The sequence below is a fragment of the Falco punctatus genome (assembly GCF_963210335.1).
Source record: "Falco punctatus genome assembly, chromosome: 4".
Classification (NCBI taxonomy): Eukaryota; Metazoa; Chordata; class Aves; order Falconiformes; family Falconidae; genus Falco; species Falco punctatus.
Genome location: NC_137583.1, coordinates 64,634,970 through 64,661,371, shown reverse-complemented (window position 1 = coordinate 64,661,371; position 26,402 = coordinate 64,634,970). Strand labels below are relative to the sequence as shown.

General features: G+C 36.9%; 1 long non-coding RNA gene across 1 annotated transcript in view; it reads left to right on the top strand.

Moving 5' to 3' along the window:
- The window catches only part of LOC308062612, a 50,739-nt gene extending 24,337 nt beyond the window's left edge, over positions 1–26,402 (top strand). The window contains exon 2 of the long non-coding RNA XR_013927644.1: positions 1–26,402. This exon is cut by the window's left edge and continues 10,262 nt beyond it. This is a non-coding gene — a long non-coding RNA (uncharacterized lncRNA).

Here is a 26,402-nt window from a genome sequence, read left to right as displayed (position 1 = left end):
CAGTGTCTGAAGATGTGAAGTTCTAGTGGACTTTTCATCAGCAAAATGACAGAAACAACACATATCCAAGGAAATATATTAGTTTTATATGTCTTGATCCACTAAACTGCGAAATTAAGACAACTGATTATGGATATTGTTCTTTTAAAGGTGAACAAAATAGTTTGGCGATGAAGGAGGTCTGCTTTAGAAAAATAGAGGTGTCCACTGGATTTGAAAACGGAACAATTTCCTTTACAAACATATAAATAGATGACAGCCTTCCTCAGCCTATTGAAATGAATATATTTTTTATCATAACTAGTGTATTTCAAAGCCCACTTCAAGCTGTTGTTTTTCCTCCAGCATGGTATAACATTGAAGGAAGCGACACAAGTTCCCATTATACAGCCCAAAATCTGGCGATGAAGTCTAAAGGCCCATTTCTTTTTTTTTTTTTTTTTTTTTTCCTCTCTCTCCTTTAATTTTCCTCCTATTTCCAAAGTTCAGACTATTTCTATTCCTGGATAGCAAAGTCATTTTTCACTTTTTGTAATTTTTTTTTTTTTAAAAAAGAAGTAATAAAACCTCCCAAAATTCTATTGAAAACAAACATTTATTTATGTATCCTCTTCACCAAAATAATCAGAACACCTCATTCTGGATAATGTTTTTGATTGTAATGTTTTTGCTGTTATTAAAAAGCCATAGTTATCCTACTCTGTTTGCAAGTGTCAGTGATGTCACCCTGAAGGAAAAAAACACAAGAAATATTTTAGGAGTTGTGTATATACTAAAATCAGATCAAAATATACCCTCTGCTTAGGATAATTTTATACCAGTTCCTACTGTCACTTTGTCTAATAAAAAAAGTCACATGCAAAGTTCACTCTCTGATGACTGAAGAATTGGTTTGTGTTGAAAATAAAATACTGGCACAGCAAAACATCTCAGTTGTAGGCTATAAAGGAAAAAGGAACATAGAAATGGTGTGTGTTAAAAAAAAAAAAAAAAAAAAAAAAAAAAAGCAGTAACTGAAGAATCATTTCTACATTCTGGAGACCTCTTGAAAAATGATGACCCTGCTAACTGGGCAGACAAAGAACACACTATTAGTGAGCATTAACTTCAGGACTGCAGCCGAGGGACAGGTATTAGAAAATGAATACAGCACTAAAAATCTCTTTCTTCTCTCTCAAGACTGTGGAAATGTAATGGCAAATTAATTAAGAGGAACCATACAATCATGCACTATGATCTTGTCAATTCACAAGCTAAGAAAGGTTATATGAGGTGAAAATTTGGATGCAACCACCTCTTGGGAACATCCGGATCAGCAAGGTCCAAACTTCTTAGACTAAAGGCCAAACAAATCGTTCAATAGCATCAAAGGGATGATATCCTTCTGTTGGATATTCTCTGTTCTTTAGGTAGCTTAAATGAAGAGCAGAGAGTTGAAATCATAAGGCATGTTTTCTAGTGGAAATTCATGTGCACTGCAGGAAAATAATTACTTCTTATAGTAAGAGAGGGTGTAAAGAAAGAATAACAGGCCAAAAGCTGAAAATGAGGAGTTCTCGACAGGGACTGAATACTTTACCAGATTGCTTTAAAGACTCCCAAGGTAAATGGTGAGGCAAGCTATTCAATATAAAACTGGTCTGCATAAAGAAAATTAGCTTAAAACTATAGAAATAATTCTAAAAGGTAGATTTAGAAAGAAATAATTAGAAAAGATAGAGCAATATTAACTTGCGCTTTGGTTAGAATTTATCTCACCTAAGTTAACCTCTCAAATCAGAGCCTATTTGAGCTTGTTTTCTAGGCTCCTCAGTAACCGGTGGGACAAGAGAGAAGCACTTCTAAAGCGAGAATCTGCTACATGCGTTTTTAGACACTGTCTGTGGACTTGCCTTCCAGGTGTGCCTGTTTCTCACCAAAGTGTTTAGGAGAAGGTTGACAAATATCTTAGGCTAGAGACATAACTTTTTGATGATTAATGTGGAAATGTATCCCATCCTCATTATGTCTGTTCTTCACTCACTCTCTGAAAACACGGATGATTGCAGGACCACCTCACAGGAGCTCTGACTTCAATGGGGAAGCTATAGACGGTTTATAATCCAAACATTACTAAGACCCGTGGAAATGGATCTACTGACAATAATACAATAGGAATCTGGAAGGAACCTTAGAATAGTATAATTTAATCATGGTTTTCATATCCATATTCTAATATAGTCCAAAAAGTCAGACAACATGCACAAAATGACTGAAATGGCTGTTTCAAAAACAGTCATTGGATTGTCACTATAAATGTAATTTGGTAAAGTCTTTTGTGTTGCAGCTTTCACTACTAGTGATAGAAATGCTGTAGTCATCATAATGGTTTGAAAGAGACGGTATTGTAACTTTTCAGTTAGCTTCCTAAAAGGCATTACTTCTTTCTGCAAACCTTGTTTTGTTATACCTTTTGACTTGGAAAACACTGACCAGTGGCATGAAGGATAAAGATAAAGGCAAGGTATTTTTTATTAGGTCCACCACTTGATTTAATGAGGAAGACTGGCATTGTCTGAATTGTTATAAATCACTTTGACAGTTAACGAAAAAGTGGAGGACAAATTCACTTGGTGCTTCTTCAGTTCCCTCTCTGATGTTTTTTAAGCAGAGTTACAATAGTATCCCGTTTCCCTGACCTGTATAAGGAATGTGGGTTCAGTTACTTTTTCGTTTTAAAAGTCGGAGATTCCAGCTGGTAACAGCAGCTTTTCTGCCCTTTGAAGTAGAGATAACAGATAATATTAGGTTTACAAAAGCCCAGCAACATTTATTAAATTTTAGAAGCCTTCCTTCTAAATACACAATATCCTTTAAAAACTTGATCTAAGGGGGATTATGAAAGATAGAGTTCAGTAAGAGAAGAGAGGCTGCTGCCTGCTATAGTTCAGAAGCAATAGAGAGCACACTACAGAGAATTTTATTCTTCAAGTGATTTTCATTTGCTGCTTTATTAGTCATTTTTAGATACACTGTACAGTTTGAAACTGAGAACAGTGCTAATCTGACAAGATATATGCATCTGCTAGAATTGAACTGCCAACTTGTGGTATTCACTAACTTGGTGCCCCAGCTTTCCACTCTGCATAGTGAGATTTTTCCTTTTCTGGAAGAGGTGGTGAGGAACACGCAGAGGGTTACTCCAAGGGGCAGGAAGGATAGTTGCTTATGAGCAGGCAGCCAAATGCACATCCTTATAGAGGAAATTTGATATTAATATTTCTTTTCTTATTTATACACGTAACTGAAATAAAAGAATTGGTTCACCCAATTTTTCAGAGGGGTAAAAAGTGCAAAAATAAAAATCTGCACTGATGATAACCAGTAGGAATAATGCTTAGGTGAATACTCTTCTTCTGCTGAGGCTGAGGACTAGCAATGATTAGCAACACAGACCTTTGTTAATGCATCCTGTCAATTTATGTGATGATAACAGTTAAATAATTAGAGTTAGTTTGAATCTTCAGATTCTACTTAATATAGGAAGAATGCAGAAACAGGCACACTATCTACTGAAACCCAAGACACTGAAGGTCAAAGAAGATTTTCTCCTATTCATTTTTGCTCCTCAGGGAATGTTCTGCTCTTGCAGCAGAAAGATTGAGGCTGGAGTCAAAGCTCTGTGCAGCCAAGGTGGGTATGGCATGGGCACTCAGTCGCTGCTCTTCTCATGCAAAAGAAACACAAAAGTGTGTGGGCACCAAGTAGCACAGTGTCCCACTCATGCTATCATTCAGCTACCTACAAATTACACAACTGAATATTCCATTTTATTTTATTTTTAAATAGCCAAGTTATGTTTTATTTCAATGCATGCCAAAGGTTTATCAGGCCTAGGTATGACTTGGTTGCAATTAAAATTTTTGACGACCAGTATGTGATGTGAGAAGTCCAGCTTCCAGCCTTTGGTATTCCTGCAAGAATTCAGGATGAAAATTTTATTTTAATAAAGGAAGGAATGTGAACAAATGTCTCTCCTAAACTGATCAGCAATTTAGCTATGAAGTGATATAAAATATATCTGTTTTAACTGAAAGTTTTGCTTTTGTTTTTTAGTGTTGGCTTTTAAGAGAGAAACTTGGAAAATATTCCAGTCAGACCTACTTTCACATAAACAGAATACTTCATTATATAAGCTGCATCAATCCCCAGAGGGGGAAAAAAAAAAAAACCCAACCAAAAACCAAAGAACCCAAAATGCCAATGATGGAAAATGTGCACACACTCTTTTATTAAGAGCGTTTACTAAGACAGCAGTTGCAAGATAATTGACTGATGTAAAATTCCTGGTGAACACAACTTTCAGAACACTCCAGTTTCAGATGAACCAGATGTCTAGTGCATATGTGGAATTCCCTAGGTGACCTGTTTATGAATACTTGACACCAACAAAGACATAGGAAAAGATGTGAATGTAGAACATTCATTGTACCTGTGAGCCTTGTACTGCATGTGTTCATCTTTAGGGAAATAGCTGGAAATTTAAAGTAACTCCTGTTTTGCTCAATCTCTGTTTCATCAATAAGTAAAGAAAGAATTTCTAATTTTTTGCTGGTGCACCCCTGAAATCTGTGTAAAGTTCTCTCATTAGGCAGCTGTAGCTGTGGTTTCTGGCCAGCTGTAGTGCTAAGGGTGAACATTTTTTTTTTCCTGGGTATTTTTTTCCATGGAAAAACCCCTTACCACTTCCAACTCCCCCTCATTTGAATGGAAATTTGAATGGTACATTAGGTGCTTGGCTAAGCAGTGGAATTTCTGCCAATTTGTCATGCCAAATGATCAAATTCAGCACAACAACAAGGGTAGTGAGTAATACATTACAGTCTAGGCACAGTACGTTAAAGTTTGATGTACAAAAGACTGCTCTGAATTCAGGCTTCAATTTGCTATTATTTTAGAGATCAGCAGCTATGTGCGCTTTGTGCTTATATTAGTCTTTATAGCCTACAACTTCTGTCAGGTTTAGAGGGTGTTGTCTGGACAGAAGATTGCTGCAGTTGCAACACCCTTAACATGTGAATGACTGACCACTGCTAACAAATCTGTTTTACACTTTACACCAGCTGTGCTTCACCTATTGGTCATAGATCAGCACGGGCAATTAGACATGGTGCTGCAAGACTTACTGATTTGTTATCTCACAACTCGTATTTGTACTCTCTCCCTGCCTTTAAAGCAAACATCTTTTAATGTAGTTCATAGGAAATGTGGCACCTTTTGCATGAATTTCTCAACTTGCAATAGATGCAAAGGATTGCAGCATTCCTGAACATTTATAACTGCTAGTGTTACACTGTATGGCAGCTTTATTTAGAACTAAAGTTATGTGAACTTTGAAATTCCTAAACCTGAGTTTCAAAATATAAATCGAGTGCAAAGGATGAATCTATGTGCAATTTTCTTGAATGTCCTACTTTTTTTTTTGGTACAGTCAACACAGCTGTTCCGTTCCTGCACTCTAGAATTACACAAAGACTTTTTCCGAAACAGGTGTCCATTTTGCCTTCTAACTAAGCAAAGACTAAAAATAGCACATGAAGCAGAATACAAAGCTTAGAATTTTGCTGTTTAAATCTTTTCTGCAGAAAGTTGTGATCAGATTTCCCTTGCACTGTGCTGCATACCTGTTTCTAACAGCCATGATCTATGATGCTGAAATAACAGCACACAGCATGAATATTAACCTACATCAGCATCCTACATATAAGGATTTGCAGTTAGACATTATATCTATGTAGAATTTGTGTATTTATGGTAAATCATATATCACTTTAGAAATGCATAGTAAAATTATCACAGAGAGCTGGGCAGTTTACTCATGAGAAACAATGGACACCTGAATTACAGCCTTTTTTTGTTATCATTTTCCTGAATGTATTTTTTTAGTAATTCATCAGATCATATATGCCATCTCGATGTACTTAAAAGTATTCACCTGTGAACCAAAAACTACAGCTATTTCATTGTGACCTGTTATGTGAGACATTCTTCAGTTTTTGTTAATTGATTTGATTGTCTAAGCTTTACAAAAAACTCCAGATTTCAGTTAAGAAATTTGGTGGCAAATGAACCAATAAGACAAAACATTATTTGTTGAAACTTTCTGAATATTCAAGTTTTCTGAGAAAAAAAAAGGATACATTTCTTCTCTAAAATGTTCCCTCCCCTCCCAATTTTATTCATTTGTTTTCCTTATCCTTTTGTCCCTTTTCCTTATGTATATGAATTATAGCTGTAGCAGGCTATGCATATGGACTTGCTTCCTCCTCCTAGATCAGCCTCTTCTGTCTGGTTTATCCCTTCACATGACTATTTACACCAAAAATGACACCCACTGTACCACACTGCAGATCCTTGGTTTCCTCATTCTCACACTCCACATATTCTTTCTGTCAACTAATATTCCTGCTTCCAAGCACAAATATCAAAATACAAAACATCAACCCAATCTTTTTGAAAACCCTTATAGAAAGAGTCAGAAATATGGACTAATTTAATCAGCGTTAGCAAGCGTGCTCATGAATGTATTTTTCCTCCATTCAACCAGCTATTCCAGAAATGTCTGGATGAGATTAAGAAAAGAACATATGTAAGTTGCTTACCAAAAAGCATTTTATATCTGTCACTTTATGTAATATAAACATAAGCTGAACATTGGACAAAAATTCCTGAGGTGGAGATTGGCACTGAAATAGTTTCCCGGTGAAAACTGAGCAGGAAGCCTTAAGAGATTTAAAGCTAGACAAGATAAAATAAAAGACTGTAGGGGAAAACATTGCTGTGTCAGAGAGTGAGAATATGTTTAATAGGTCTTCTTCTATCTCTCACCTCTCTGCTTTTGTGATTATTTTTTTCTGCTTGAAAAATTTTCAAAGGCTTCTTTCTGATAAACAGAATGATTCTGTTCTCTAAAGCTATATGATTTTAGTCGATGGGTAACTCAAGAGCTTTGAGTTAGTGCTCTTGAGGTAGCACTTGAAGGATGATAGAACAAAATGGAGCAGCAATTAAATACATTTTGAGGATAATTACAAAAAAATTGTGATTTTAATTTAAAATACATTGATGCCATTCTGCCAAAGCTGTATTAATTCTGAAGAACACTAAACACGGTCTGCTAAGTTCATTTATTAGAAATAGATGACATAAACCAAACTAAACATATATTGCTGACTTCTTGTGTTGCCCCTTAACTTCTGTTGAGATTTGGGGAGACAACACTTTTGTTCTATATTTGAACAACACCTAACACCACTGAGTTTGATTCCATCACTCAGTGCTGTGACTACAGATCCTTAGGAGATAACAACCTACCCTATCTTGCTGATAGCAAATTTAGTGAAGTGAGGCATATATTTAAAAACATTTGGTTTCTAAAAAAAGAAAATAGATGTCTATCCACAGGTGTAGGGAGAACAGATGTAGTAATTAACAAGAAACTTTGTCCTTCAGAAGAGGCAGGACTGCCATGTATTTGTTTATGAATAAGAAATTACAAGACTGAATATGAATTAATGACATTATTAATAATTTTGTGGACCTTGGTAATTGTCCCAAGAGATTCTTCTTATGCCACAAAAAATGTTAAAAGCAGAGAGACAATCACTACTGAAGACCAATAAATATATAAAAATGCTCTGAATTTTTTCTAGCTTCATCTCTATTCAAAAATTGTACTAATTTAAATAAGCTGATATAAATGTAGTCAAATCTATGCAAACTGAGCACCTGTAGCAGTTGAATCCTTTTCCAAATTAAGTCACCAAGTTATGTGAAGGTTATTTAAGCAAAAGTTTCACTGACTTACATGGATGTATTATACAATTAGTGTAAATTCTCTAGGATCAACAAGGTTTGAAATACAACCTGTAAGAGGGGTGATCAGTCTCCATGTAAGAAGAGATACCGTTTTCTGGGGTTTTAAAAAATGGATTTATTCAACAGGCTTTAACCGACTAGAAAGAAAAAACGGTGAGTTTCCTTGAAGTCAGATGTACTTCTGATGTGCAAAAGATAATTACTCTGCAAAGCAGGATAGAAGACCAAAGAAGAAAGGGGTGGGAAACCAAGAAGAAAATGATAGAAAGCAAACAGTAAGAAGAGCAAAGAGGGGCATCACTGCCAGCATAAAGACAATGAGAAGTGCTTTTGAAACGTGAGAAGACTAAAGAAGTATTAGAGAAAATGGGTTTAGTAATACACTGGGGAATGAAATTAATTACAACTCTGAAATACATGCGATAATGTTGGGGTTTTTTTCTGTTAATTTGTCTATACCAGGAGCATAATAAAGAAACAGAGATCAGGACAATTTTATATACTATTTAAATAATTTTTATTACTGAATTTAGATTTACTTTAGGTTGTTATTAATTAGGATAAATTAGTGTGACGTCCTTGACTTCAATAAAACTACACCGATATCCATCAGCTGAGGGCTTGGTAACTTGCACATAGCTATCTGAATATCCTAACTTTAATAAAATGCTTATTATTTGATATGTCTTTCTGTGATTTCCTTGTCTACTTTCAGGATCTGACTTGTTCTGTAATTGTGTAAAGAAAGCTGGCTACAGCTGTCATTACAGCAGTTCTGACTCTTCTCACTCCTGTACCAGGTTTGGGGAATACTTGTACTTATCTGAACTAAATTTATCCTATCCATCTAAGCATTTCATGTAACTCCAACAGTTAAATGGATGAAGATCCTTTAAAAGATGAAAGTCCAATAAGAAAAATGATCTTTGATTTTGTTGTTGCAACTTTGAGGTTTAGAAACTTCAGGAGAATGGACATTGCTGTGTGTTTTTTCTTTCACTTTTATTAGTTTAGATATTTAGTTAGTTCCTGATACACAGCACTTCCTGACAAAATTTGCAGTATCCTTTTGCCTAAAAATGAAAACGCTGTAAAATAATGTGCCTTACATCTTCCATATTCAGAATTATAATTGCAAGACAAGGCAAACTGCAAAGGCTGCACACCTTTATCCTGGTGTATGCACCAAGGCATCAACTGAGTCATCTATGAGAGGAAAGAGATGAAAACTGAAGTCATGCAGTAGTTTATGAGGTGTGAGGAACCTCATGCTAGCCCTTCCAGCTTCCCCAGCAAATAATATATATTTCTTGGCTTTCACAACATGGAGTTCTATAAAATGTAGAAAGAATATGCATCTTGATGGTGAGATGTTAGATATTTCAGGTGGCACATTAATATATCTTTACCAAAGTGTCCAATGTTAGAGGTTAAGTCTACAGAGGTTCCTTTTATTATCAGTGGAGAGCGATGGAGTACTCTTCCACATGTAGATTCATTTTAATATAGTTATCTGAGATAGATCAGATGCATTAATCTCAAATACTTATTTCTTTTCAATGAATGTTCAGACGTCCAAGGCTGACTAACTCAGACTTTGAAATAACCCTTTTAGATATCAAAGGTTAAGAAAGAGAAATGCTGCTGTATGTCTTGCAAGGCTGCCTCACAGCTGTAAATGTAAGCTGTACCCGTTCACCTGTTCACCTGCTCAGGTCATTCAGTGCATTTAACCGCAGGTCAACTGCTTCGTGCATTTGCAAGGACGAGCCCTCCCCTTCCAGCAATGCCTGATTCTTAACAGAAGTAAAACCCAATAAGTAATGCTCAGCAACTCTCAACTGAGCACCATTTTGCTCTCTCTCAAAAAGATTTTAAGTAGATGGTGGAATTATTACTAAACAAAATCAGAGGGCTATCACTGCAATCCTTCAGCAGGAAGACTGCTAGAAAATAGGGTCATTGAGAGTGTTATAAAAAGTAAAATATCTCTTCCCTCCACCCTGCTGTAGTGCTGCCTGTACTGAAGCAATGTAACTCTAACAGTAATTGCACAATATGTTACTGTATTAATGCTACCCTGAATAAGGGTGATTACATTTTTAAAAGTCTTTAAAATAGCATATTTTCCCGATAATCTCTGATAATAGTTTTGCTTCACCATCTGTCTAGCTGACTCCTGATTCTTTGTTAAAGGCAAGGAATGTAAGCAGATGCAGATGGCATCAGAATCCAGGATATCTACAAAGATTTGCATGAGCAGAACAGGCTGCACATGGATAAGGTTACCACAGAGCGGATTTGCATACCAAACAGCAAAACAAAATAGGGAAAAAAATAAGAGGGTGCACTATGTATGTGGTATATGCCATGATCACACTAGACTATGGTGTTTCATGTGCTATGGGGGCATGTATATCACATCAAATATTAAATGCTTGTAGAAACAACAGAAGGTACTGAAAGATACCTTTGTTTCCTGGAGCTCCTTAGATGCCCTAAGGGGTTAGAGGAACACTGGAAATCTGCTACACTGCTAAAACTATCAGAAAATAAAGTTAATAGATTGTTCTTTTAAGAAATATATTATATTAACAGAATTTTACTCAGTAGGATTTAGAGATTTTACAGCTTTATGGAAATTAATGTTTTTATGTGAATGGAAAACATTGTGATCTAATAAATAACAATTAATTAAATAAACACTTCAGTCTATTTGATCAATTCCATTACATAGCTACAAATAATCTAAGAACTCTATTTCATGCTAATAGTTTCTGATTATTTCTCTTGTTTAAATGAGAAAATAAATTGGAGCTTTTGATATTCCTGAGAATTAGTCTTCTAGAGCAATGCAACGAAAGACCAAACTTGCTACTGGACCCCATTCTCCTGAGAAAGGAGAAATTATTTCTGTCCCAGAACGAAGAAAAAGAAAAACAAAACAAAAAACCCCATATGAACAAACTGATTATGCTAGAAAGAAAATAATTCTTTTATCTACAAAGCAACCATGATGTAACATTTCTTTCTAATCTCTTTTTCTGCCATGATGTATCAAAACATATTTTTTTTTAAAGAATAAATTTACTGTCCAAACCAGCCCTACTCAAAAGACAATGAGGAACTTTTAGGAGACCTAGGTTCTGTCTGGGTATTTCTCTTTTCCAGAATACTTTCTGGCTGGGGCTTTCTGTGCTATTCGATGACAAGAAGGAAATGTTACTAGGAGACCTAGTCTTAAACCACTGAGATCCCTCGAGAGGGTTCTGTTGCTGAGGGTTTTAATTTTCCTTCATCTGCTTCTGCTGGTCTTGTACTGAGTACCTTGTTGACAAAGAGGAATTTGTATTATCTTTTCCTACTTGCTGAGAACAAATTATTAGTTCATAATTAGGCTGGGTAGCATTTTCTGATTCTTATTCAGGTCTTTCGCTGAGGTGGCAAGATCTTTTTGTGTTTGGTAGCCTATACTATGGCCTGTTGGATCTCTACCTGTGCGCATGACAGAGTCATCCTAACTTTGGGCTAATTGCTTAGAACAGGTTCTGAAGAGATGTTTTATCCTAATACATCAGATTTTCACCTAACTGGTAACAGCGTTTTGCTGTAACCTTGTTCCAAATAGATTAAGAAGCTTTCACTTTTTGGCCCTTTTTTATTTCCAGTTATTTTATAGTACTTGCACATACGAGCGCATCGCTGCATCTGTTCCACAGGGATTCTGTCTTCCTGTTTAAGAGACAGGAAACAGTTAAGTTGCCTTCTTTGTAACTGAGTAACTGGTGGCATTACTGTCCCAACATTGTGTACAACCAGAAACGTACCAACTGTGTTGAGGCAATTCAATCAAATTGATGTGAACTTTGCATGTTTATCAGATCATAAGCACTTGACCCTGTTGTGACACTTCTGGTCTGCTTTTCAACCTTCCTTTCCTCTACAGTGATATATGTCAGCATTTGAATTAATAGCATCTTTTTAGTTGAACAGAAATTGATGATATTTGCTGCGTTTTCACCAGAGCACTTTAACATCTTCATAAAGACGTTATGGAACAGCTTGCAAAGCAGCTATTTTCATCACAGTTCATAAGATATATGCAGACCAAATATTTACAGTACAGCCTTGCGTTTTTGCCTTCTTCAGTGATCCAAAGCTATGCTAAAGGGGTATATATAAACACCTTTCACTCTGACAAAAGCAACTTTTGCATGGACCTCCTGATCTGTTTTAGCCATTCTGGTATTGGCTATGTCATGCTTTGAAGTATATCTTAGTATTTCTTTCCCAATAATAATATCAATAAAGTAATTACTAAACATGTATATGCCGTGGCATTCAAAGATTAAATTCTTCTGGTGTTAAGACCTATCCAATTAACCTCTGATCTGATTGTATTTAAATGATAGGGGCATGCTTATCAGTCTTCCTTCGATGCAGCTCTGCTGAGTTCAGTAGAGCTACTTTATTTTACAGCTGGTGATTATTTGGCCTTTGGACAAAAGTAGATTCAAGACAAATAATGGGTATAAAGGTGAAATCAAAGATGATTGTCTTCCCTTACATCTCCCTGTGAAAGGCTCATTGTAGCACTATTTCTTCCTGTCTTGCTTGTAAAAATTTCTGATTATCTTAACCATCACTAACCATCTAACTGTGGTTTATACTCTATTCTAGTGGAAATCCCAGCTTCAGGAACAGTGGGTACCATATGTAGAATGGGAAAAAGTATATTTTTTGTGCTGAAAACAGGTTTTGGTGAATTGAATGTTATGCAGAAGATATGTGGAATTGGTATCTACATTTCTTTTTAAAATGAGTAGGTTACCGTGTGTTCAGCCCTGACTTCTGATAGGAGGAACAAGCGACTCCCTCTGTATTTGCTTTTGTGCTGTCATTCCATAGGAGGCAGCTTCTAAACGCACAGATGTTATAACTGTCCCATTCCCAAGGAGGGAATGACTCTCTGTATTTTATTTTTGCCATTGTCTGTTATAAAAAAGGCAGTCATATTTGTAGCTTTGCTATGATCCCCCTGTCCTAAGGAAAGGGGATGTGGCTGGCTGTAACAGGATCACTGTTTGTTTGCTCTATACTTAAATGCCACTAATCCCATGCTCTGGGGCTTCCAGTGGCCTCTAATGACTAAGGGGGGAGGAAGGGAAGAGGTGACTCTTATTTTTATGCTTTCCTTTTGTGCTTCTGTGCTTTCCTGTAAGGCAAAGAGATGTGCCACAGCTAACATGGCCATGAGGCCAGGTGTTCAGAGATAACTAGGAGAATTTCAATTTCTCAGAACCCAGGTAACATATTCCTCACACACTCAAAATTAAACCAAGCACAAGACTAGGCCACATTGCAGGGAACTGAGGGTATTTCTTTCATTCCGTTAGAGCACAAGTGATCCTAACAGTTTTGCTTGGACTGGTAATCATTTCTACTTACCAAGCTTTGCTGCTCCTGGGAGCTAACTTACTATTCTTTCCGGCTCTGTTTCCATGGGAAATTCTATTTCTTCTTTTTGATCTTTCATTACAGGTCTTACATTTTAAAATGGATGCTGGAAAGGATTTTTTTTTTAGCTTATAGTGTACAGGGACATGTACTGCAGAATTTATTTGGAACCCCTGAAATTAGTCATTGAGCATGTTATTTCCTGGGATTTCAAGGGAATTAATATAAAGGTCCTCATGGTCTTTTCCAGTCGTATATTCTTACTGTAAAATAACTTCTGGATTCACTGTGGAAGAAGAAAAAAATCAAACCAAAAGATTAAAATTTTCAGACCACTAACAGGGACATAGCAAAGGGAAAGTAAAAAAGAACACTGCAGTCTTATCTTAAAATTAGTAATGTTTATTGAACTTCTAAAGCCTTCTCATAGCTCCTTTGCTAATACAAAGAAGACTTAAAACCAACATAATATTTTAGTGGGATTTCTGCTTGCCTAAACACATCTAGTTGGCTTTAGTCAAGCATCCAAATGGTACCAAATATACAGGCAGACAAAGGACAAGTGACAGCCATTGGTAGATTCTGTGTGCCATGATTTGCAGACATGGGCTTCTGTGGTCTGGTAATTTATCTCTTAGAAAAGGCATATATTTGGCTAAAATCTATTATGCTTGCCAGTTTCTGGCCAGTATCTGGCCCACTCATTCCATGGAGTACGCTAATAACTAGTAAAATACATTATTTTCTTTTCAGAGCAATTTTCATTTTCTTTCTGCCTTCAATTGTAAATTAGCTGAGAAAAATTCAATACGTGACATGCAAGAAAAAACAACATCTTCACAGATTTTTCTTTTTCTTAGTTGTTCCATTACAGATTGAAAGGGTCTAACTTGGTGCCAGATCAAGGAAACAGAGTGAAGATAGGACTGCGTAGTAGCACAGCTGAATTTTGCATTTTCATTATTATTCATTTACCTGATGTGGTCATGTTCAAAGAACTACATGTAAGTGGTGTAAATAAGATAGCATCTCAAAGATAAAAAATTACACTCAGGCTTCTCAGAAAGAGGTAAACAAGTCTGTACAATCTGCAACACATCACCATACTGCAGATCTGTTTAGCTAAGCACAAGAAATTTAAAAAGTCCATATGTATGCATTGCCATCCCATTCCTCAGCACAGATGTTTTCAGAAAAAGAATACAGAATGGCTTAACTGGGAATTCAGCTAGCCCCTTGACTCTCATCCAGAGTCTTTAGCAGGTGACTGGCTAGGCCTACTGTGGCTTAAATTTCCTTCCACTTAATCTTTTTCTCTAGTAGGTTGCAGCTGTAGATATGTGATGGAAGAGTTACATTTGAATGGGATATCAGATCACGTAACTCCAGATACTTTAGCTAAAGAAATAAAATCAAGCCTGTGCTGGTTTGTTGCTGTGCTTTCACCATCTTTTTTGTTAATGCTGCATGGAAAAATATGCATTAAAAAAGTAAATACTATGGAGAATTTCTCTGCAATCCTCTACTGTGAGGTCTGCAAGAATAATTTTATGTTTGAAGGATTAAAAATCTCAAAAAATTCTAGGGCAGTGACAGTAGCTGGATTACAACTTCTGAAGTTTACTATTCTGTCACATTAGATATTTAGTCAGATCTGAAGCTCTTTGAACACTAAACTCTAGCTGGCTACTCATAAAGAATTTTTTTCAGATATACATAATTTACATCAGCTTCCTTTCTTTTCTCCAAGGGAGCTGGTGTTAACTGACTATCTAGGAATGCTCGGGAAAGCCTGGCCGGGCTTCAGAAAGGAATACAAGGTGTGGGAGGTATCAGCCAATTTAATATCTGGATATGGTAGGTAGCACAAAACATTTATGATTAGACTTGTTAATAGGGTGGAACATAAGAAGCAGAATGCAAACTTCCAAATGCAATGCACATGGCCATAGGATGCTTTAGCATCCTTTTAAACTCTGTGCTTTTCTAAGGATCAACTACATTTTCACAGCATTTAAAAGCTTCTAAAGTGCAATAGCTCTCACTGGAGTCCGTGCAGAGCTGCAGGCTACATGCCTGCCTGCCATGCTCTCCTGTGTCCCTGTCTCTGGGCATGGCAGAAAATGGTCTGATTGGGAAAGGCCAGTCTCCAACTGCCTGCCTTGGTCTCAGCAATGGAAGCATTGTCTTTCATAAGTGAGTTTTCAGATTCCCTACCTGGTCTTCTGGGTCTTCTTGTTCAACTAAACCAGTGTTAGAGTCAAAAAAACCCAAAACAAAACAAAACTGTGCTTATTTAGGGTATCCTTTTGGTAGTATTTCAACATTTTTAATTCCTTTATTTATTCTTTTCAGAAATAAGAATAGTGAGAAAAGAAACAAGATTGACATAATAAATTAGTTCTCTACTCTGCAGCTCATGCTCTGATCTGTGATTTTAAGGATAAGGAACTAAAGCAACAGTTTCCTGTGACTTGCACCTAATTACAACAGTGTGTTCAAGTGGGAGGAAATAAAATATGTGCTGGCTTTGCCCACAGAGGCCCAGCATGAGGCAATATAAAAGAGCTGGATGTCTGTGATGTATAGTATAAGTCAGCAACACCAGCAAATCACAGCCATTTTCCAGTAGCCGTACTGTGAAGGAAGGGATGCAAACAGAATTGCTGAAACAAACATTCAGCCAACTGGACTTGTGTGAGTAGACACAGGTTGTTGTTGGCTGGTTGTGATTTCTGTTACTTATTTGAAGTGGCACAGAACAGATGCAGCAAATTATAAGGCCTGATTTTAAATTGGATCATTTAATGCTTCTATGTGATGTGGTGGGAAATGAAAATTAAAAACATAATAACCCCTCTCTGGAATGGCACTGACAGGACATGAAATTCCAAAAGTCTCGGATGCATTCAGCTATTTAGATTAAACCTGAAGTGACAGCTATTTTTCCAGATATGTGGTTACAGTCTTTGAATGTGCTTTTGAACAGAACAAGGACGCTGACACCTAGACCTGACATTGCAGGATGAGTCCGATCCTACTTCCTTTGAGGCCTTTGACAAAGCTCCCATTGACTTCACAGGCACAGCATTATGCCCAGTACAGGGAGACGTTATTTCTGAAGAGTGATGTTTTTGGGATCTGTAGATATTTGCATGCTTGAGCTACACGGACAAAACAAAAGATCTATTTACATGTGATTTGTCACAGTGCGTGTGAAGAGGGTTGCATTTGTGTTCTGCATGTGGTGCAAATTTTAGTCTTTCAATGGCTTTCTGACAAATTTTGATGGATTATATTCTATTTAACAAAAGACAAAGATTTGCAGTATCAGGCTATCATTCCTGGACAAATCTCTTTCCTGTTATAGTCCAAGAAGTCACCTAAGATAGGTCAAGATTTTGTTAAGCTCTAGCTCTTAAGCCCCAAGTCTTTCCTCTTCTTATGGTCCAGTATCTTTCCAACTTTTCTTTGCACCTCTCCGGAACTGATAGTATACATATAAATCTCATCTTATTTTCAAGAAGCAGCTTGTGGAAAACCATTAGTTTTCTTCTTATAACATCTGTATCAATACTGAGCATAGTTCTTGTGTTCACAATTAATTCAATAGCCAGTCATTCTTATGTATAATGTAAATAAAGGGTAGATTAGATTACCAAGGGAATGAAAGTATTATACTTTCCATAAGTGATATTCCAACAGGTTCTTAATTATGGACTTGACTTCAAGTATATGCTAAAAAAGTATTTCTGAAGCAAGTCTGAAACGATATTTTCTTTGCAACAAAAAGCATCTTTTTGAAGAATGTTTACACATTATAGTGGTTGTCCCTTAGATATAATCTGTTACAAGTACTTTCAGGAATAACACTTCTGACTTCTGTAGTCAAAAAGGAAGAAACTTCAGTAAAACTGAAGGTTCATTCTATATATTGCACATACTGTATAGTATTTATATAATATATATATATATATATATAATGTGTTATTACTTAATGTTATCATCCAGTTTTTAATAAGTTCCATGTGATTTTTTTCATAAGCAGGCTGAAGTAATAAGTGTAAGCCAGATGAGCAATGGCTCAAAAAATCACATTATTACTATTTCCTCCTAAACCAGAACAATTCAAGACCCATTTATACGCCTGTCCCAGAATGTCATCTTTGTAAGGAAAGGGGACCATAGAACCAAGGGTAAAATCAAGGCAGGCCTGTCAGTGTCTTCACCAACAAGGGTCCCATGGTAAAGAGAGGACAGCTGTTGCCAGACAAATTTGTAGTAGTAAGGTAGAACCAAGGTCAAGCAAAGACTGTGCAAAAAGAAGCAATGCATACAAGTTACAACCACATAAACTCCAGTTAGATATTTGGGAAAAAAGTCTGCAGTGAAGGTAGCCCTTTGGAGAATGGTCCCAAAAAAGGCTGGGAATTTCACCATCTTTGGAGATATTTGAAACTTGGGTAAGAAATGCCTGGAAAACATGACCGAAGCTGGTTACACTTTAAACCAGGTGACCTCCAGACATCCCTTACACCGTATTTTTTTCTGTGATAGGTCATCTTGTTCATCAAGCTCCAAGGCAGAATTAAATCCACCTTTCAGACAGCTCTAAGTAACAGAACATAGTAGTTCTTATACTAAAAATGAATTAAAAAGCTGCTGTTGTGAAGAAAGTAAATTTCAGCTTGGGATGGAGTCAGGAAAACTATTTCACTCTACTTCGTGCTAGTGAATCTCAGTTGAGGAATGGTGTCCAGTTCCTGTAATCCCATTAAAATGGAGCTTTACAAGACACATAACCCAGAGAGAGTCTAGAATACAGCAATAAAAAGCAAATGTTTTTTCAAAACCTTAACTCGTGGAATGGTTCACATAGGAAGAAAGAAATGAAGAAGAAGATGTTATACAATTCTGACAATAGATAAAAGATATAGTTAGAAAGCAGTGATCAGGTAATTTTTAAATTGCTCTTCTTGAATACATTTAAAAATAATAAGGAAGTGAATTTCTTTGTAGTAAAAGGGGCTCAGGTTAGGCATAAGAAAAAACACTCTGTTTCTGCTTTTTATTATGAACATTGTTCGAACAAACTGGCTGGAGACGCTGCAGATTCCTCTTCTCAGGAATTTTGTCAGAGCAGGTTTAGACAAACATCTTCCAGAGAAGTTTTTCCACTCTTCTGTGACTGCATTGAGGAAAAGGAGTGACAAACTAAAGACTCTACAGAGAAACTTCACATGAAGAAAGGGAAAAAGCAACAGGCAGGGGAAGTGGAGGTTAAGGTTTATATTTGGGTTAAAAATGATGATGAATGAAGCAGATTAAACTAGTGCAGTTTCCTGGGGGAAGAATTTCACTGTTTTATTTTGAATTAAGAAAGGTGAAATTTCTCCCTGCTCCCTTAATAATGAAAACACTTTGCAATTCTGTGGTGTCTTCATCTTAGGATTTCAAAGAACTGTAATGAATTAATCCTCCGATTTTTCTCCAAGCAAGAGAGATGGGCTCCAAGTGCTTCCCTTTGTATGTCAGTCTGGTTACCTGCTTTCAAATGTCGTGGTTCTCCAAAGGAATGCGGAAACATGAGTAATGGAGGAATGAATATCTTTCAAAATGACTACATGAAAGCGTAATTTTCATGAAGGCATTTTTCGCATCCTGACACTTAATGCAAACACAGTGACCCACATACATTCAGAATGGGACAGACAAAAATTAAGTTAACTGCTTGATTTAAAATCAACAGCTGACTTCAAAAGAAAAGAAGTGACACAAATATTTTTTGTAATAAGGGAATATTGCCATATTCTCTCATTAATATGGTAAATAGTCATATTGTGCACATTTTAACACATGACTACTTTGAAGTTTGGCTTCAAAGTAGACAAGTAGAGCTACATGCTTTTCTGTAAACTTCAGAGCAGGGAGCATTCTGCACTTCTGTCTGTTAATCTACTGGTGTTCTGAGCTATCAATCTTTTAAAAGAAAAATATCCCTCACTATAATGCCACCAATTCACAGAATGCTGATATGTTTTATTACTAAAAAAATGTGAACATGAATGAATGTTCTATTATGAATAAATATAGCCAGATGGAAGAGATACTAATAATAGATTCCCCTGCAACAGACCTTTTTTATTAAGATGATTTCATGTGACTATAACTAGAGCAGGTCAAATACTGGATTCAGGGATATGTGGCATATTTTGATATTCTTAAAACTTTTAGTCTGAGCTGGCATGTAAACGGTAAAATCCTGACATTTTCTACAGAAAAGTAGTTTTTGTTTGAGAAAAAAAAAAAATTGTTTGAGAACAGTTTGATTTGTTTGTTTCTCTTTCCTATTCCACCTTTCACTCCTTCAGAAAGTAAACCTCCCTAAGAAGATGGAAGAAGTGGTCTGAGAAACTGGTGGCCAGAAACAGCCCTGAGAGCCTCCTGGAGCTCAAATCTAATGGGGACCAGGTGAGCAGCAGCCCTGGGAGCTTTGTGGTGAGATCTGGAGCGAACTGCTGCTGTGTCATCAGTCCTGCCCAGACCCCACAGGGGTGCCCTGGTACAACCTTACCCTCCAGGCTCCCTGCTCCAGGAGAGAAACCTGGGAAGAAGACAGTCCCCAGCCCCCAGAAATCAGTTCTGTGGCTTATTCCAGTAACTCAGGCCCTTGGACAGGAGGGGCTCCTTGCCTTAAGAAAATCTGCTTGGCAGACCTGATTTGGAAATGTTAAGTTCATGGTGTCCCTGCAGCCTGCTAGGGCTAGGCTAGGGTAGCAAGCTGCAGTGGTAGCAGGCAGAGTTATACTGGAAACCACCTGGCGTTTTGGTGGGAAACCATCAAAACCATTGGTGCAAAATAAAACGTGATGTTGGCCCCATTTTGCTCTAATATCTGTGTTGCTGGACGTATGTATATATCCCTAATATATTGTGCCCTGGTACATTCCTGATATTCATGACTGGCTAGAACTATAATAACGTGTCAAATATGCCACCAGTTTACACTGCTTATGACCAATGCACTAGTCTAGGTCTCTCCTTTTTGCTTCCAGTAGCTTTAATTCCTTCTTTCCTTTCATTTATGCCATGTATCTAACTGGTATCTCTCTGGCATTTTTGCCTGGGACTGGGTGAGCTTGGCGTTTATTTGAATACTGTTGATCTACTGATGATGTTAATGTCAGTGTGCTTAGCTGGAACATGCAGCTCCACCAGAAAACTCCACCCTATGAATCATTAATAGGACTTGCTGTAGTTTGCCCCTGAGGATGACAAGCGCTCATGTGTGCTATGTGAATCATCTTCTGGCTATGATGCCTGCCACTGAAAGCCCTATCAGATTATTTGTTACCAGAGTCCTCTGTATTATTATTGTTGGTGGTGTTATTATTATTTTGTTGCTATTACTGTTGTTATTATTCCATACAAGAAATTCACATGGACAGTTTGAGGCTAGTTATCAATGTCAGATCTCTCCACTTGGCAGGAAATACAACATAGAAAGCAAGATCAGAAATCCTCATCTCATTGTGTTGGGGGTCACAACCTTATGCCACCAAACTCAATGAGATTATTTGTGCCACCAAACCCGGACTTGTCTGTCTCGCTCAAAAAGAGGCAATTACCTAGCTCTCTTAGTGTGCCATTTGTTTAACAGGCAATGATCATAAAAGTACTGAACTCTAGTTTAGCCGCTTGAAAAGCTGGCATCAAGAATGGAGCTGAGAGGTATCTCATGAGATCAGTACTTCAGGCCTCTTATCTCGTTTATTTTTGTTCCTGAAATCTATTTAATATAGCATTTATTTGTGAAAGAAGGGGCACCTGAAATGATTGTACTCATTTGTGCTTTAAGGGATTTATTTGCTTGAGACTTATGCATCAGAATGGCATATATTAAAAAGGGTTCTGATGTTTTATCCAACAAGGAAGTACCATTGTATGAATACATAAATAGCTCTTTTCAGCTTATATTACACAAAGGCTGTGCACATGAGGTTTTACTTTGCTTTGAAGCTATCTTTAGTGCAGCGCTAACAGCCAGAAGATTCAACAGCCAGCCACACCCTGCACCTTCAAATTAAGCAGATTAAAACAGTGCTCAGTTTAACTCTCAGCCTGCTACAGATGTAGCATACGCCACTAACACAGGCCTGTCGCATCCCTGTGGAAGAAGTATTGCCATTCACTGCCTCTGCCTCAGCTGCATTAATGTGCACAGGCAAACAGAACGGACAAGACAGATAAAGTATGTGACAGCCAAAAACAGATAAGCAAAATGAGAATTGTCTACCTGAAAATGGGATGTATTCCCATTTTGGTATGTATGAAGGTAAAGATGGAGAGCATTGTTATAGAAGTGCAGTATAGTAATGAAAACGCCAGCTAGTCATAGAGAAAATTCAATGGTTTTGATCCTGCTGAGCCTGCACACCATAAGATTTCAGTAAAAAGGCTATAAGCTGTCTCTTCAGCGTTTGACCCAGTCATTATAGTTTTTGCCTGCTGTTTCTGCAACAATAGTGCTAAGGAAGTGGCATAGCTAAAGAAAAGGATGAAATCAACATGTCTTTTAGACGTACCTCAGGGACAGTATATTCTGTTAAGTAAATAACTAATTTATTTTTTATTTTATTTGAAACCTGGTAATTTGCTAGGGCTGTGAGCAAAAGGCTCCCTCCTGTTGTCCAGTTTTCTTTAAATTAGAAAAGGTGTAGTGTACATCACAGCCTTAAACGGTGGCACTTCAAAGACAGCAGTAGTTTTCAGAAAAGGATTAGACTGAGCACTGCAAAAGATGTATTTCTGATTACTATAAGCCTATAGAGTAAGGGTACATGTTAAGAACATGCATGGGCCTAAGGAAAACTGTGAAGTGATGAGCAGGATTGACTCAGCTCCCCTTGTAGCTACTTGTTGATTAAGGTGCTCATATGAGGATGTCCATTTGAAGACAAATGCTAAGCTAGCCATGTCTGTTCAAGTAGACCACCTCCACTGCCTGTTTGTTTCACAGGAGAGGTGAACCAAGGAAGAGGGCTGAAGAGGTGAGCACAGGCTGCTGTCAAACCAGAGCAATTACTTGTGGTATTGCAGGTCTTGAGGGAGTTAATGTAAACATTTCAGGTTTGATTCAAATCTAACTGGATTCAAGACTTGGAAGGAAATCACTTCTGTTTCAGAAGGCTGCAGTGAGCAGAAAATGGCTGCAATGTACTCTGAGAAGAGAGCAAATATCAAAAACATTTGTGAGAGCAAACTCGGTAGCACCTGCGAGCCCCAGCGATGCTGCCACTCTTCCTAATCGCTGCGGTGTGAGGGACTGGGTTGTTATTTCAAATCCCTGCAGCTTACTTATCCAAATCACCTGTCAAACAAAGAAGACAAACTCCCTCCAATTAACTCTGAATGAATGTTTTAATTCTACAGGAAAAGCTGGATCTTCTGTTCATACAGATTGGGATGTGGAATGCCGTTGGGCAGAGGGCTTGCAAAAACAGCAGAAAGGGCACTTTTGCCAAGTTAGACATTTGTAGGAGCACCTTACCCTTTGCATCTCCACATGTTAGCTTTCCATCCTCTAACTGAATGTACATTTCACACATTATAGCTGAAAAGAGCAAACTCTAAAACACTGCATGAGATATTCAGCTTACTGTGTAGAATAAGAAGACAACATGCTGTGTCAATTAAGGCCACCTGCTCAATATGTGAAACTCTAAGGGCCCTTCTTATCCTGTGTAATGTAAAAATACATTTAATAAGGAATCTGGAATATTGGCATAGACTTGGTTTGGAGTGCAGTGGAAGATAACAAAACCCAGAAATTCTTCACAGTAATTCAATATGTATTATTTAAGAAAACCATGTGGGTTTAGAGTAAATCAAAAAAATACTGAAGCAGTATGGAGTAATGGTACTGACATGATATTAATATGAGGTAACTGATTTTTTCACTGTGTGCACAGACAGCTACAAGTGAGCAGGGTGATTTTTATGTGCTTCCAGTGAAAGAACCAAGGCATCAAACATATTAGGTTTAAAATAAGCAAAAGGCAGTAGTTTTTACACAAGTGATTAAACTGTGTACTTTATTTCCAGGTGATTTTTTTGATGCCAAAAATTTTTCTAGGTTGGAAAACCAATCAAAAAAATTCAGATAAAATAGGGGGCGGAGCATATTAGGTGCAATTGCACCATCTCTGACTCATAAGGTCTCAAAGATGCAGAATGGAAAATGCTTTAGGAGCATTCTGCTCTCCTTCCTCAAGTGTCTGCTAATGGCCACTACCAGAGACAAGACAGTTGGTTAGGTGGATCTTCTCAGCTGTGTGTGATATTCATCAGCCAAAATCAAACATATGCTGTACATAGAAGCCAGATGGATTTTATCCTGATGGGGCCGAGTAGCAGAATTTAGCTATTAAAGTTAAAAAAATATATATAAGTAACATAAATTATATTACTAGGAATAGAAATATAAACTTACAATTCATTGACTTTTAATCTAGCATAGCCTTGAACAAGCAGATTCAATGAAGGATATGTCTCTGTGCATTTTTCATCCCTTGTCATTCAGTATTTTAATCTCAAAGGAAGTTAAATGGCGCATGGAAGGTTCCAACAAATCACACATGGAGGTGTAGCTAAGTAATTTTATTGACATCAAATTGTTATTGCATTGGGCATGAGGGAAACTTCCCTTTTGAGTGAAGAGTTTTACTTTCTGTGTTTACATTAAGTTACAATAACTGTTCCTGCTATGAAAAACATTGGAGAAAATGAATTAGAGTCCAGCGAAGCAAGAGCTGCCTTGACTACAGAGTAAAAACTGAAGTAGGCTATGCTTCACAAATCTGAGATGCAAAGAGTTTTGAATTCTAAGTTTCTGAGTTTTTTTCCCCTTCTTTGTCCTTTTGAATTTCCTTCAATTCCCAATAGCAAGACATGTGGTTTATTACATCTGGAACAAGTTCCTAGAAAACAGCTTGCTGGATAACATGCAGGAGATGGTTATTTGAGATAGAACTGTGTGAACAGAGACAAGAGAATATTTTTTTCCAGCTTTATTCAGCACAGTGTTAGGTCACAGTGGCTCTGGCTTGAGTTCACTACAAATTCACATTTTTCCATATTACATCATCTAAAGGATTCTCCATGCAGCACAGCCTACACAAATTGTAAATGTCGTTGCACAAGCTTTCTGATGCCTTGGTTTGCAGAAAACTCACTCGTCAAGAAAACATTTTTCTCTTGGAACAGCTAATATCTCACCTTTCTTCCAGATCCTGTGGCAAAAGAAGTCAGCTGGAGCAGGTGACTTTGAGCAAGCTGGAGATTGCTTGCAATGTGACTACAACAGCACTGAGAGAATTACAAATGACATCCAAACCAGACTTTCTTAATGGAGAAATCCATACAGCTAGAGGGAATTAGAAGATGATGATGATGGTGATTTAGAGAATGGTGATGATGACTAGAGTGGCTTCAGTTAAATGGGTATTTTGAGCCTAGAGTGTTTTTTGAGTCTATTTTGTATGAATTAGGCTTGCAGCTCACAGGCTGGGCAAAACATTCTCAAGATAAATGCAAGTGGATAATGTTACAATAGAAAATTAGGAGCAAATGTTAAGGTAAATTAAAAACCTGTGCAGCTTCTAAAAATTTATTTTTAATGCACTTTTATTTGTCCCACTACCTTTTCCTTTTTAATCTTGCTGACATGTGGCACATTTCTTAGCCAACAAGGTTATTCATGAGATGGAAACAGATGCTATGGTAAGAAGCTATGTTATTTGCATGTCAGAGAACTGATTACCTTACAGATGTCAATAGTTTTTAATATAGTATGCTGCTCTTTTCCTCTGCTTTTACAGAAAATGAACACTGTTCATTTTTCAAATGCTGGGTTAGAATCTCAAAGTAAAGTAGTCTATTACTATTATTCAAAGCTACATTTTATCTCATTTCTCTGAATTTAGCAACTGGATCAGCTCACATGAAAATGCATATCAGTGATCATCATAAAAGATAAGAAGCAGTAGAATAACCACACTGTTTTGTACATTAATATTTGGTAATACATTTCAATTTACTGTGCAATCTGAGCTGTATTTTTTTTTTCATTTTTGACTGACAAATGTACTAAAGAGCTTTCGTCTTGTATGTTAGTTTTACACAATGCTTCAATGTAAAGATAACAGACATTTTCATGAATCTAAACAACTCAGAACAATGTAATTTAAAATAAGAGGAAAATACTGTATAGTTGTTTGGTGGACTTTCAGGTGTGGTTTGCACGATCTAAGTTTACTTTTCACAGGTGTTTGTTAGTCCACTGTATCAGTAGAATCTCTTCCTGGATTTCCAAAATATGAGCCAAGACTGAAGGACAATGAAGGCTGTTGTAAAAAATGTCAATGCTGATGTCTCATTTATTGGTTTACCTAAAGATTTAGCATATCAGCAAAAAATTTCTTTCCATTCAGAATTTTTCTATAATGATTCTTTTTACCATGCAAATTCAGTCGGTGCTATATGGTATGTGCGATCATTTCCATCACAACCATGAGAAATACAAATTCTGGAAAGAAAGAATAATACAATAAGAATTAAAACATGTTACCACTGTTCTGACTTTCATTGCTGAATATGCCAGCATCTTTCTGGCATATCAACTGCCATTCAATCCCCCCAATGCACTTTTGGCAAAAAAGGCCTCCAGTATCAGTTACAGTACGAGAGAAACTGTAAAGAAGAAGGAGAAGGAGGGTGAGTTGTATGGAAGATAGATCCTGTATCAGTAAATTACAGTAGGCAAAGTGAATTATTTTCCTTCCAAAATTAAAATAAACAAAATGAATTATTAATGCAACCTTTTAAAACTCAGATATTAGACAATAGGTCTTACACCAACATTAGGCTATGACTCAAACCTAGGAAAATAAGTGTTGAGTGATGAAAAGGAGCTAATTTGACTTAGCCAAAGATTAATGTAATCTCCCATGCAAAGCTTTACTAAATATTTTTAGGGTTTTGAACAATTTATAATAGCTCTGTGTACATTTACAAGTTCAGATATGGAA